This window comes from Kryptolebias marmoratus, linkage group LG14 (genome assembly GCF_001649575.2).
Source record: "Kryptolebias marmoratus isolate JLee-2015 linkage group LG14, ASM164957v2, whole genome shotgun sequence".
Lineage (NCBI taxonomy): Eukaryota > Metazoa > Chordata > Actinopteri > Cyprinodontiformes > Rivulidae > Kryptolebias > Kryptolebias marmoratus.
The window spans coordinates 14,914,942-14,929,044 of NC_051443.1; the positions used below are offsets into that span (position 1 = coordinate 14,914,942).

The 14,103-nt window shown below is 34.9% G+C and overlaps 1 protein-coding gene across 1 annotated transcript in view; it reads left to right on the forward strand.

Moving 5' to 3' along the window:
- Positions 1-14,103, forward strand: part of brinp1 (bone morphogenetic protein/retinoic acid inducible neural-specific 1) — a 123,074-nt gene that overhangs the window by 55,222 nt on the left and 53,749 nt on the right. The window lies entirely within an intron of this gene.

Below are 14,103 nucleotides of genomic sequence, written 5' to 3' on the forward strand. Positions count from 1 at the left end.
TGAGTATGTAGACTCTACAGCAGACCTCACTTTTGTAGTGTGGGAGGACCAGTGGACCTGAAGCAGGCGTTGGTAGCAGGTCGTTTTAAAAGTGCACTTTCATTTCTCTATCTCAGCATTCAGCATTCAGGTTTCTGCAGCATAAAGAAGGACTGGCAAGACAAGTGAACATAGGAGTCTAACTTTGGTAGCCAGCAACACTGAGCTCTCCTTCCAAACAAGTTTGAATCTTGCTAGAGAAAAGGCAGCTTTGGCTATCCTTTCTTGACTTTTTTAACTGAGCTATAAATGTTTAATAAGAGTTGGTAGTTAAGCTAATGACCACATGTTTTCTTATAGTTTTTGCATTTTTATTTTCATTGACAAATGCAGTCCCGGAGAAACAACATGTGTGGACATAAACAATAAATAAATATTTTATTTTATTTATTTTTTAATCCTTGCTTGGCTTGAAATTCTCACAGACGTAACAACATTTGTTCTCAGTCTCCGAAAAGATAGAACATCTAAAATTAAATCATGCAGCATTGTTTTTGTGAACAACATGTACCGAACTGTATAGAAAGGGAATAAGTCAATGTTGTGTGGGAAGACAAAATAGCTTTGCAAAGTCATTCATGAGGGAATTAGCATTATTGGATCAAAAAAGTTCCCTCTAGTACTTACAGCTTGCCAGGGTTTTCTGTTGAGACTTTCATGAAACACTGCAATCAATCAGCCAAGCGTGGCCCCCACCCACCCTGCCAAAAGACAAAATAAATACATTGACAAAAATCCTGTCACTGATATTTAATAACCTTTTTTTTTAGTTATTGAAGGATGTATCAGTCAATACATTCTTTTGTTTGTTTTACAGTTTGCTAATTAATTTTGAGACATAATTACTATACCTGTCTATTTGGCTCATTCTTTAGAGCAAAGGTGTTTCTTTTGACAAAAAAAGAAAGTCAATAATTGTATGGATTTACTTTTTTGACCAATGTGTAAAAAGTGAGGAGGTAAAATGCACTGTAAAACCAACAAAACATGTAATCCATCTGAATGAAGTTTATCTGCCCATGCTGTTTTCTTTTTTTTTTTTTTAACTGAAATTGCAGAGATTGCTGCTATGCAGGTCAATTTAGAATCACTCATCGTGCATTTTGGTGGAATATGCAGAGAAAAATAAATAAAAGCATACATTGAGAAGATGTAAACTCCACACAAAAAGACCAAAGTCGAGTGTCGAACCGGAAATGTCACTGTGCCGTGATAGTGCTAAGCTGAGCTCAAGATGGGTTTTACTATAAGGTCCTGGAATAGGTGCACAGCGTGTTATAGATCCTTTTTTATCAGTTAAAAAAATGCTAAAGTATGTTTTTTTTAAAACTTGACAATATTTAGGACTTAAAAAGATGATTCATGAAGATGTATCCTTTTTAACTACCGACTGTCAAAACCTTCCTATCTAAACCGTAGTGGAACAAATGGCTTAAAATGAAACGTTCATCTTTTATCAAAGCATGGAAGCAGTCTGCTCTTTTTATCATTGGGAGAAGCAGACATTTCGACAAACCACACAGCTTAGTCTGTGAAGTGTCACATTTCACAGCCAAAATGAACAACAATCAACATCAGCAATCTTAATGAGGACAACACATTCTTCATTTGAATTTGAAAAAAAGAAAAAAAAAATCCAAAGCCACATTCATGCAGCTCAGTAAATGGCAACAATTTATATCATGTTTTTGCTCCAGTTATTTTGGGAAATTTAACTATATGTCTTGAGTTCGGAGATAATTATAACAACATTGAACAACCTTCCTTCCTTGAAGGAATGCATATCACCCGCTACCTTATATGCCAGAACCTTAGACAAAGGTCGTTTTATGTAGAGAGATGACAGAGTTGTAGCCAATCTGGTCAATCCTTGAAAATACTGTTATCTCATGTGATATCACAAATTGTCATGCGGGCAATAATTAACTGAATCACTAGATGTAAACTGTGTATGAACTGATCTCACAGGTTTACTGTGTATGCAATGATCATGGACTGTGTCATGGAGGCAGATGATGTGGTAAAATTATCTGACGTGCAATGGAAAATTAGAATATCAACCACATCAAGTTTTGATTTAAATACAAAGTATGAAAATTCTGACAATAAAAACACAAGTTAATATATAGAGGCAGGAAATACTTCTGGTAGAGTGACACACCCGTTACTCTTTTTATACTTGCTTTTCTCAGTTATTTTTTTTTATCTATTATAATAATCTGGTGGGTACAAAAAAGGTTTTAGCTTTGGGAAGCCAGACGACACAAAAAAAAAAAAAACCTACCATAATTTCAGCCTTTTTGTGAATGAAGTGCAGGGGAAATCTTCAACCTTTTCACTTTGCTAGTGGTGTTGTCACAAACACCAGGAGCATTACTTGTCACCCTGGCAACCAAGAAGAGAAGAATTGTGCTTACCTTTGTACCATCATGTAATTCTAGGACAATTTGTGGCTCCATGTAATGCACCATTAAGAAGCACTTGGAGATTCCATGTATTTTTGGGATTGGAACATGTTAAAAGTGGCACCAAGCACCAGATGAGTGTGAGGTAAATGCTAATTAGGTAAAAAAAAATGTGACTGTTCATTTTTTTAAAGATATATTTTGGATGTTTTTGAGGTGGGTTTCAATTCAGGCAGTTGAAGCTTTATAAATGAAGCTTTTTGTGAAATTTCACCATGATTACCACTGCATCTTAAAGGGATAGTCTGGTCATGTTTGAAGAGATGTTATGTCAAAAATGTATCAATAGTTAAAAGCTTATCATCAGCCATAAAGCACAGAGTATGGAGAAAAGGGAAGAAGTATTTGTCTAGTGTAGGCTAATAGATAATCAAACAATAGTGTGTTTTGTTTATTAATTTTCAGGCTTATGAAACAATTCTTTTTCAATAATGACATAACTAGAGTAAAAAACAAACAAACTACTACATGAGCTACAATTGAACCTCAACATTTATACAGTCTATTTCAGTGGGTTTATGCCTAACGCACATACATTTATGTAGTGCCACAAACATTTTTGATTAAGAAAACAGCAACAAACTAAACTGCACTGTGCAAAAGTGCAGAGCTTTAGTATTAGCTAATGTAGTGTTCTTTCACATTAATTCTTTTTTGAGAAAGAGTTGTTTTATAAGCCTTAAAAACAATAAAAAACTGGCCCTCATTTGGCTAGCCATTAGCCTAGCCTGAACAAAGACTCCTCTCTACTCACCCACAGATAACTATGACACTTTCTGAAGTATTCAGATGTGAATACACTGCCTGTATCAGTAATTTGTGCTTTTTTTCAACATCACCTAAATGTTACATTTTTAATGTAAAATTTACTTAATCTGTGATTTTTTTTTCTTACTGTATTAAATTACATTTGTCAGTGACAGAGAGGCTTACCTCAAATAGTGCCACTACCAAATTATGATGTAACTCAGTATAACATTAACAAGAAGCTGCAGCTACAGAAATTACAGCAGAGTTGAATCATCGCCTCTCCAACTTACACTGTGTAAAAATAATTTCTTTTTAAGCTTCATGGGTGTACATTGTGATGTACAGAAGATTGATTCTCCCTGCCCTTTAATCTGTGTGGGATTGAGGAGCAGTGTTCTTCTAAAAGTGAAAGTGCTGCATAAAAATAAGAGTTTACGTTTACATATGATTGCATGTATTATCTGTCGTCAAACCTGCAGGTTGGAATTATGTTCAGTCTCTGTCTCCTTAAATTTTACTATGCTTTAAAAACAATGTAGTTCATTAGGCTTCTGTATTTATCTTCTTTTTCAAGACAAAAGAAAAAAAAAATAAAGCTTTAACATTTATGGAATGCAAATGTAATTACTGTGTTGTTCCACAAAACGGAATACTGAAAAGCGTATATTTATTCATACATTTGTGTCTTTTTGTTTTTGTCTGTAATTAGAGTTACTTAGTGGTTGTGCTCATTAAACACTGCCATTAATACTGTTTCGCGAATTTGGCACTGAGCCCATTACTGTATCCATAGCTTATAAAGAAAAAATAATATCAACCTTTATCTGTTGTTGCACTTTTCCTTTCCTTCAGAGGTTGCATGTTTAAAATGTATTCATGTAAAATGCTCAAACTTTCTCTTTAGGGCTATATATTTATATTTATTGGTTTCAAAGAGTCTAGTTGTTAACATGACTAAATAAACATGGGGTTTGTATTTTTTTTTTTTTTTCAATCGTGGGTGTAGTCAGCCTCAAATGAGGAAAATTGGCACCAGTTTTTTTCCTTTTGCTTGTTTGTTTCCACGAGTAGCACTGATCCAAAAGTGTTCCTACCACATGCAGACATGTGACAAGATCTAAACAACGCATCTTAATTTCTATCACATTTGGCTGTGAGGACTTTGATACAGTCTGAGAGGAGGGCACGGGGAAGTGGAATCAAAGTATGCTGTAAAGCTGTGTAATTCACTGACAGGCTTCCTTTTTTGTATTGTTTATGGATGTCATTTATGTGGAACCCAGGAACATGTTGTCAGAAGGCCCTGCCAAGCCAGTTTCCCTCTCCGTTAATTAGAGATGTTCTTTCAACAGAACCGTGCCTTTCTTCTGCTACATGTCTGCTTTGAATGTCTGTCATGCTGTCTTGGAGCGTTTTAATCTGGGCCCCATCATCAGGATCAACTAAGTGCACCTGCAGTGACACTCTGTGCGATGGTCTTTTCTTTCCACTGTCAGAGTCTTAGGGAGTATTCACCAAATGTCTGTGCAACTCTATTCTAATTGAAGCAGACACCGAGAAGCCTGAAAGGTGATATGACATGATATATTCATATTTTTATTCACAGTGATTATCGAAGAGCACCATTATGTTCATTTTTGCAAGTGAAAAGTAGAATGTGACTAATCAATTGTGCAATCTGTGCATATGTCATATATATGAAACATGATGACTACCTAAATACTTTGCGCAAACCAATTTTTGCAGGAAAAAAATATGCCCTAGCAGAAATTATTATTAACATTTTTCTATGATCCCACCTAGTAGCAACAAGTTGGGCTACAGCAGGCCTCTGTAAACTAATGGGCAACCCTCATTTACAAGCTGATGCTGCTGCTGCACTGAGATTTGATCTTCTAACTAAAAAGGCTGTTTTCTTAATTGTGTATTTGGAAATTTAAAGTTGCAAACATTTCACCTTTAGTTTAATGTTTCAAAAGTAAATCAAAGCAAGAAAATGGAAACATTCTAAAATCCCATAACATTATTATTATTTAGCATTATTTTAATCTACTGTTTATTAAAAGGGCCTGCTTTTTTAAGAACTTTGAATCAGAGTTTGGTTTAAAATATTTGAAATACATATTTGTCGAATGATTTTATTTTTTTAAACAAGCTGATGCAAGTGATTAGTTACGAGGTTATTATTTATGCACAGAGTGAATATTTACACAGTTGTAATATTTCTGAGTCTAGCGCATCCAGACACGGGCAGGAATTTACTGCTGTAGTGTTTCTTCGGCTGCAGCCAGGTTAATCATAAATCCCATTTTGATCTTCAGAAGATTCCTTTCATGATCGTGTGAAGTCTCTACGTTGCGGCCAACAACCTACTTCATACCAGGCAAGATTTTGTAATCGGCTCGTGTTAACTTTTTCATTAAATAATCCAAACAAATCAAAATTATTTGTAATGCTAATATTGAACAGGTGTTGACTCTAACTGTCTTGTCTTCTGTTTGCGTTGCGTGCCTCGGTGGGCAGTATTTGTCTCTTAGCCCTAAGCTACTTTAAGCTGAGTGTAGATGTGTCGAGACATAAATTATTCTGCAATCATTTTGCGTTAAACATTTTTGTATTTTAGAATTACTGAAGTTTATTATATACTCCACCAGTAAATTCATGATAATCTTTTGTAAAATAAAATAAAAAAAAATTCCCATCAGTCTTTTGTCTAAATTTAAAGATGATAGAGGAGAGGATCTGAATGATAAAACACATTTTCTAGCAACTACTGTGCTTCTTTAACTAAACTGTGCTGAAACAAACACAAGAAGTGATTTTAATGAGATAGTGGTCTCAATCAGGGCACTGGAGGATTAACCAACTTTAGCTGATTCTTCAAAGAAAAAAGAAAAAAAAAAACTAATTAAATCAGCTGTACAAAATGCCAAATTTTTTTTTTATTATTATTATTTCTGTGAAACTAGTAGAATCCTTCTGGTTTGGGGATTTTGTCTTGATTGATGAGGTCATTCTTTCACTTTGGTTGTTTTCTTCTGAAATCTATCTGCTAAGACTAGCTACACCCACCCTGCCCTACTTTCACGCCTGTCTTATCTTCTTCATCTGATCTCCCCCACCACTTCTCTCACCTGACTTTACTCTGCTCAGCAGCCCCTGCAGTATTCATATTCTTTTTTTCCCTACTTTTGGTAAGAGAGAAGTGCCACAAACAATAAATCTGGAATATGAAAATCACAAAAAATGTAACAAAGATTATATATATATATATATATAAAGTGAAAATAAATACAGGAATATAAAAAGACATGACATGAATTAAAAAAAAACCAAAAACTGCAGCATAGTGGAAATGATTTCAGCAGCCTAGGTTGTAACTATTGTGTATGTGTTCCTAACCTGGGTTTACTTGTAGTGGAAACAAATTTGACTCCCTAAAATGTGATCAATGTAAATTGCACCTGTTTTTTTTTGGCAGAGAAAAAAATAACTCATATGTTCTGGAAATTAACAAACATTGTGGGTTAAACAGTCAGGAGGCAGAGTCTAGAAGTTTGTTTCACTGATGAGAAAATTGCAGTTTGCAGGCCCAAGCCATGGATTGTTTAACCACACTTTGATTTTTCAAGAGTTGCACATCTCCAAAATCCCTTGATGGGGAAAAAAACAACAATTTAGAGATCACAACACAAATATAGATAAAAAGACAAGTTGTAAATGCAAGAATGGAAGTAAAGTACACACAGATTCATACAAATATATCTATATTATACCATAAAACGATGTAACTACAGATGATAAAGTTAAGATGAAAAATGGTAAAAATGTCAAATCAATACTTTTTTGTTTTTGCATTTTTTCCACAGTAATTCTTGCATTGATTCTGTTCTATAAAATGATTGTATTTCCTCATTTTTATTTTTCTTATTTTATTTTATTTTAACAGATTTTTTTGCTTTTTTGCAAAAACTCATTTCATACCCACTGCCCATTTGCCAGCTTGTCTTTGCTGCAATGTGCTCTCACTCTCCAGTGCTTCTCTCTTTGCCTGCCAGGCTGTTTGATCGTGTTTTTCATTTTTCAACTTGTCCGTGTTTCTGGATTCTGCCTCAGTCTGCTCCCTGTGCTCGTTTTCTTGCTTGCGGGATTTCCTACAAAGCAAAATTAGGAGATTAGCAAGAAATGATGAGCCTAAACTAGGACTTTTAGTGGAACAAAAAGTTTTGTTTTTTCTAACTAACAAATCATTATAGTTACTTACACAAACCAACATCTTCAGATGTTTAGATTCACTATCTGATTTTCAGATTGCAGTCCTTGTGACCTAATTAAAAAATTTGCTTGGTTTGGATCAAATATAGAACTTGTGGAAACCACACAGAATAAACTAACTGAAGAAAACAATGTGCAATTACAAGTACTGGTCAGTTTGTCCCTCTGCCGAATTGTACCCTCACATTATCATTTCATCCTTATACTGCCATTTTAAACCCAATTGCCACTTAGTACCTATGCACTTATCATACACATATATCCCTACGTACACTTCAGTGTGTAGAGACACCGACACCAGCTTTATGCAACTCAGCACAGAATCAAGCTGCGCTTTATTTACTAGACAACATTGTTATAACGCACAACTGTAATGTGCTTTTTTTTCCCTTTTTTGCACTTTATGTATCCCTGTGGCTACCCTTCATGCACTTATGTGTGCAAAAGCGCCAGATCCACGACTCTCATTGCAGGTGCACTGAAACACATGCTGCTTTTTGAAGTACAGAGAAAATACAACCAGCTTCCCTGCGTTTTTAGGCAAACATGTTAAATTTCACATTATTTTAGGAGCTCAATGCCTGATTTGAATAGAACTGTATTTTTAAATGTCATTTGCCTTCAAATTGGGGTTATTCAGAAAACAGCCAACTCAAAGAGTCTGAAGTAGAAAACAAGATTAACCAAGAAAAATGAGGACTGGCTTATTGCTATTATTTTTATTTTACCATTACATCAGACCCAAAGACATCTTGGGTATGGCAAAACTAATCTAAATACATCTAAACTGCTATTTAGGCTTGTTTTAATTTAAAGTTGTGCCTTTAAGACAACAGTGTAAATTCTTACACAAATGTATGTGTAATCTGGGGTAGCATATATATGAATCACTGTTGACCAGTTCAACAAAAAAATATATATTTTCATTTTTTTTTACATGATTGTTTTTTGTACAACAAATCCTTTAAGAAGGTTGCAGCCACTTTCACACAGACAATCGTAATGCACCTGACCTCCCACACCACTTACTTAAACATCATAAAACAATAATCACCTCTGCTCTTGTCTCCCGTCTGTGCAGCTCAATGCCATTTATCTCTTCCTTACTTTCTTTGATAGGTCATTAAAACCAGTCTTGGAGGTATGAAGCAAAGCACTGTATCATGTCACATGTTCAATCTGCTGACATGTTTAATCTGGGCCAGAAGGGCTCGACTCTATGTTGCTGCCACATAACGTTTTCTAAAATAATTGAAGTGACCGAGCCACGAGACGTGTTCGGTGTCAATGAATTGATATTTAGGAGAGGGAAAGTGAAAAAGGAGATGGGCACAGTTAGAGTGCAGTGCAGAAAATGAAAATAGATAAATTATACATTTGCTGCCAATCTCTAAGTATCTTATCGTGTTTTTAATTTTTTTTATTTTAGAAACACCAGCAGCGTGTACCTTTTACAAAACTAAGTTATGGAACAGGACTGGAAGATGAATCAGCATGTAGCAAGAAACAAGTAGCAAGTAATTTTATGACATTTTGTACATATTAGAGATATAAATCGAAGCAAAACAGATTTTCTTTTGTCCACGTGAGAGAAACTGTACTGTACCAGTCTTTTTTGCCCAAAGAACAAATCTGTTGTGCATTCTAGTTGTTCCTGATTCTAAAGAACAATATGGATTTCAAGATGTTCGGACATTAAAAAGCACTTGGAAGGGGAGCAGTACTTTTCCACGGATCCAAGTAGCAGATAGGCTTGCTATTTTGAGCAGATCTCTGTGTCTGGTTGGTCTGTGATATTTTTACATGAGCCTGCATCTACATTACTATGATACTGCTGTACTGGCTTATAGTTGTTATGCTCCTGTTGAGGCAGAGTTGATAGAGAGGTTGAAAGAGCTAAGTTTCCAATATTTCCGCACCACTTTCATCACTGTCTCAGTGTTGAGCTCAGAGATGTCCCACGGATTCTGGACACTCAGGATTGGCAGTGGCTTCTTTGTCAGAATAGAAATATGTTAGTCCATGCACTTGGTTCACTGAGATGCTGTTGTGAAGCCAGTTTTCAGGCTAAACAAAAATACAACAGTCCATTACTTTGTGCTGCAAGTGTATTTTTTCCTCAAATTATCCATCCTATTTCCCAAGGAATGGATATGGACAAAAAAAGCAATGGTGAAGTCAATCTCCAAAGGTTGGCTTCGAGCTACCGACTCTTTTGCTTAGTTTTTGTCTCCTAGGCCACTCCCTCTGTGCATCCTCTCCTGTTTTTTTGCCTGCCACTTTAGCAGTTCACTGATTTATCTCCTCTACCATAACAAGAAGTCTATAATTTTCCTCAATTTGTTAAAGGTTGCGCTTGAATTACAGCTCGTCCTGATAGGATCTCTTGGTATTCTAGTATATTACTTTTACTTAATATCTTTGGCATTTTCCTGGAACTTGTTTTTTTCTGGTGGTCTTGCTTTCCCTTGTCCTCACACACCTGGTTTAAGTTAATTATTACACCTGCTATTTATTAGTCTTCCACCTCCTCAGTGTATATTTAATGCCATGTTTTCATCAAAATCCTTGTAATTGTTTTCTTTCTTCTGAGTTTATTGCCTTGTTGAGCTTTGTTCTTGATTTTAATTAGTTTTAAGAAAAGTGCTAAATTACATGCTAAACAAAGTTATTTGTTTGGTATTTCAGCCTATGCTTTGGCCATCTTCCATACTAATCTGTGACATTTTTTGACTTGTGAAAATCTGTAATGTTGTTTTATATATATATATAAATTGTAGCACTCACATTTTAACAACTCACATTGTGAAAGTGTGTTTTTAGCAGGCACTATAGTAGTTAAAAACAGTCAAAAAGGCTGAATGGAGTATTAAAAACTGGTTTTAAAGCTAAACTCAGGCTGATAGACATATTGCTGACTGTGTGCCAAACAAATGCTGTAATTGATCAATCAGTTTGAGAAAACTGTTTATACATTTTCTGAAAAAGAATAGTTTTCTTTTGGGGGGTCTTTTATTGCAGTATTAAAGTCTTTGATGTTGATGTGAAACACAACAAAATTGAACAAAACACAATGCTAAAACCAAAAAAGCAACAACATTTCAGAAAAAGAAAACGGAACAGCTTGAAATATCTAACAAAAGCAGTCCTGTTCATAATGTTCAGATGAACTTCAGGGACTTTTAGGAGTCTAACTTTTGTAGCATAGACAGAAATCACCATATGAATCAGTATAATCAAATAGGCTGCTCTATTCAAGACAAGTCTACATTCTGAAAGGAATGTTAATGAAAGTAGTCTATTACTGCTAAACTAGTCCGGATGCTCTAAAGGCTAATTATACAAGCCCTGTAGATCATCAGAGGTGATGTTACAGCCACTAAGACACACCCTGACAGCATAATAGACTAATATTATGGCCACAGGTTCACACACACACAGACCTAACAGCAGCATTAGCATAAACCAGTCAGTGGAGAAAAAATGCAGCTGCATCAACATGATCTGTATCATTAAAAATTACACTTGAAAATGGCCTGTCGCAGCAGGCTCGTAAACCACATGCATGCATATAAACACACTCACAGAAAAGGAAATGGGATGACAGACTTCAACATCAGCTCGAAATCCAGTTGCGCATCTAAAACAAAAGAAACAATTTTTTTTTTTGAATATTTATAACAAGAGAGCAGTTCAAAATGTTTTGCGTATTGGATTATTGCAAACCTTATATTTTGAGGAAATGTGTCAGTGGGGCATGTGCTGAACAGCTCAGCAAGTGATGCCCTGCTAAGAGCTTTCTTATTCTAAGAGGTTTGACTGATGCATGCAAGCTGATGCTCATAGATTTGTAAATGTCCACATCAAAAGAAGTGTTCCATTTATTTAAGATGTTCTGATTTGTCTTTTGGGGGTGAGTGAAAATACCTTGTGCCCTTGCAGGGTAGGGTAATTATTAAAGCCCATATAAAATAGGGGCAGGATTAGCGGTCACACATATAAACTTACACACACCACAGCATGATGTTCTTTGCAGGATAAACAAGACATTTACTTTAAAGTTTGTCAGTTTACTTTTCAAAACTCTGCACAGGTAGTCACACCACTTGATCAGCAGACAGCTCAGAGTGCCCCCATTTATTTACTGTTTTTCTTTTTTTTCCGGGATTGCAAGAAGGTCTCAGCTCACCTTCTCTCTGTTCCTGTTCTAAAAGAGAGCACACTTCTCTGATCTTCAAGCTGACTCTTCCTCTGGAGAGGAACCAGGCCCCAACTTAACTTCCCTAAGCCCTCTTGATTGGCATGCCCTGCCATTTTTTTTTCTCCTGTGCAGCAACAGGAAGCTTGCAAAAGACTCCCTAGTCAGCTGGACGCATCTAGTACCGCTGACTATTACTGTTCCAAGCTATTTTTGTATTTGATATCTGTCACTGAAAAAAGTCAAACTGTATGTGGTAATAAGTGGACAGATCATTAAAATATTCTTACAAATGCATTTTCCTGTCTGAACTGAATGATGGCTCTGTTTCTTCATTAAAATGGAAAGAATGTGTGGTCACATGTTGAACTCAATGTTACTTTAGAGACAGAAAGACAAGATGTTTAAACTGTTTTAAATTTTCATACGCAAAGAAAAAAAAACAAAACATACCTTATCTTTGATTTTTTTACTCAACTACCTAATTCAAATAAAAAAAATCTGCATTTTTATTTCTAACTTTTCTTTTATAACGAGATGTTAAACAGTTTTTCAGTATGGTATCACGATGTTATCAGTTTGACTGTTTCTCAATCAGGCTTTGTACTTATGGACTTAATGTGTTAGTCAATTCTAAAATTAAATAGATTTGAATAGAGTATTGACTTACAAGTTTGACTTTGTAGCCTAATTTACTGAGAATGTGCTTTGTGATTTCAGTGTAAATTACTAGAACATGACAGAATTATTAATGGGATTAATAAGTTGATGCCTTGAAAAAAACAAATTGTGCATAAGTAGAACAGATTCTTAATTCTCACTCCTACACACATCCTGATGATGCATCAGAAACCAAGGACCAAACCACCGCCCCTTCGATTGGTACATGTCCCATTCCATCTTGTGAGCCAAAGGAAGTTTATTACAACTGGAGTCAAATAAAAATTTTCCTCCTCTTTCTCATGTTGTTGTCTGCAACTTTTGTAAAGTGTTTGACTTTGCTCTGATTTATATTTTACATTAAAACCGGCTTTTTTTTTATATCTTGCCTGTCCATTTTGTGAAGAGACAGTACACTCATATAAAGAAAACTGGGTCGCATCAACTTGGAATTAATAAAATATCCTGTAATAAGTTAATCACTTATTCAATTCTAATAATCATCAAGTTAAAGGGAGTTAAAAAGAAATTTCCTCAGCAGTCTCAGAGCATTTCCAGTGTCTTTATTGTATTTTTCAACAGTAATTCAGATTTTCTAGAGATGGACAGCAAGCAAACATCCACTTGATTTCTTCTAGACTGATTTAAAATGAAAAGCTTTTAGAAAGATTAAACCCAGCTCAAAAAGAGTGGCTGTAATCCTCTTGTACCAGCAGTTTGAATTGGATTGAGTCTTTGTCTTTTCTTTGATTAATTATTCACTATTATTTGTTGTTTAATATTATCAGAGTAAATTTATGAATTCACTTTTTTAAATAGAGCTGAACCAACTTCATTTACACAGCAGGCTTTTAGGATTAACTTATAGAGATCGTGATGCTGTATAGTTGTGTTTGAGCCAATGGGAAGTTTTATGTGCTTTAGGTGAAACACTTACTCTAATTAGGCTTATTATTCACATAAGTTGCATCAATAATTATATAAAATTTACTAAAAGCCCAAACAGAAACCCATTTTGACCTATCACAAATCAAGAATTTATACTTTTCAACTATCAAAAACTTGCCTCAGATATGGCATACAACTTAAACCCAGTCACACTTCCCCGCTCTGTTAAACTGACTTTCTACATTGATCATAGTGGAGTATTTGCTCTGAGCACATGATATGACTTCAAGAGATGCATCATGTTATTTATGAAATGCTTGGTGCCTTTTTTCAAGACACCAGTATTGACAAAATGATACAGTAAGGAGTAATACGATTTTGAGCAATGTTTTTGCTGTATGCATACATTTGCTAGTATTTTAGGAATGTACATGGTTTGTATTGACGTGACACATTAAAACTTCTGTTTACAAATTAGGTAATATAAAACTTTTCTTTTCTGTTAATTAGAAACATAAATTATTATTATGTATTTTTAATGTGCCAACCATTAGGTAAAGGTTGCTTTTGTGTTTAAACCAATGCCTAAATACTGGCTTTTTTTATCTTAGATATTGCAGGCAAAAAAACACTATCTCAACAAAATCAGTATTTTTTTAGTCAGCAAGAAAAACAAAACAACAAAAAAAAACAACATTTTTTTCTTTATTTTTTTAATCCTTAGAGCAATGTTATTTGCTTTTCCCCCTAACTTTCAGACCAACAGAGATCTCCGTAATGTCTGCCTTTGGAAATGCTTTTATGATGTGTGTCTCAGTGGGTATAGGA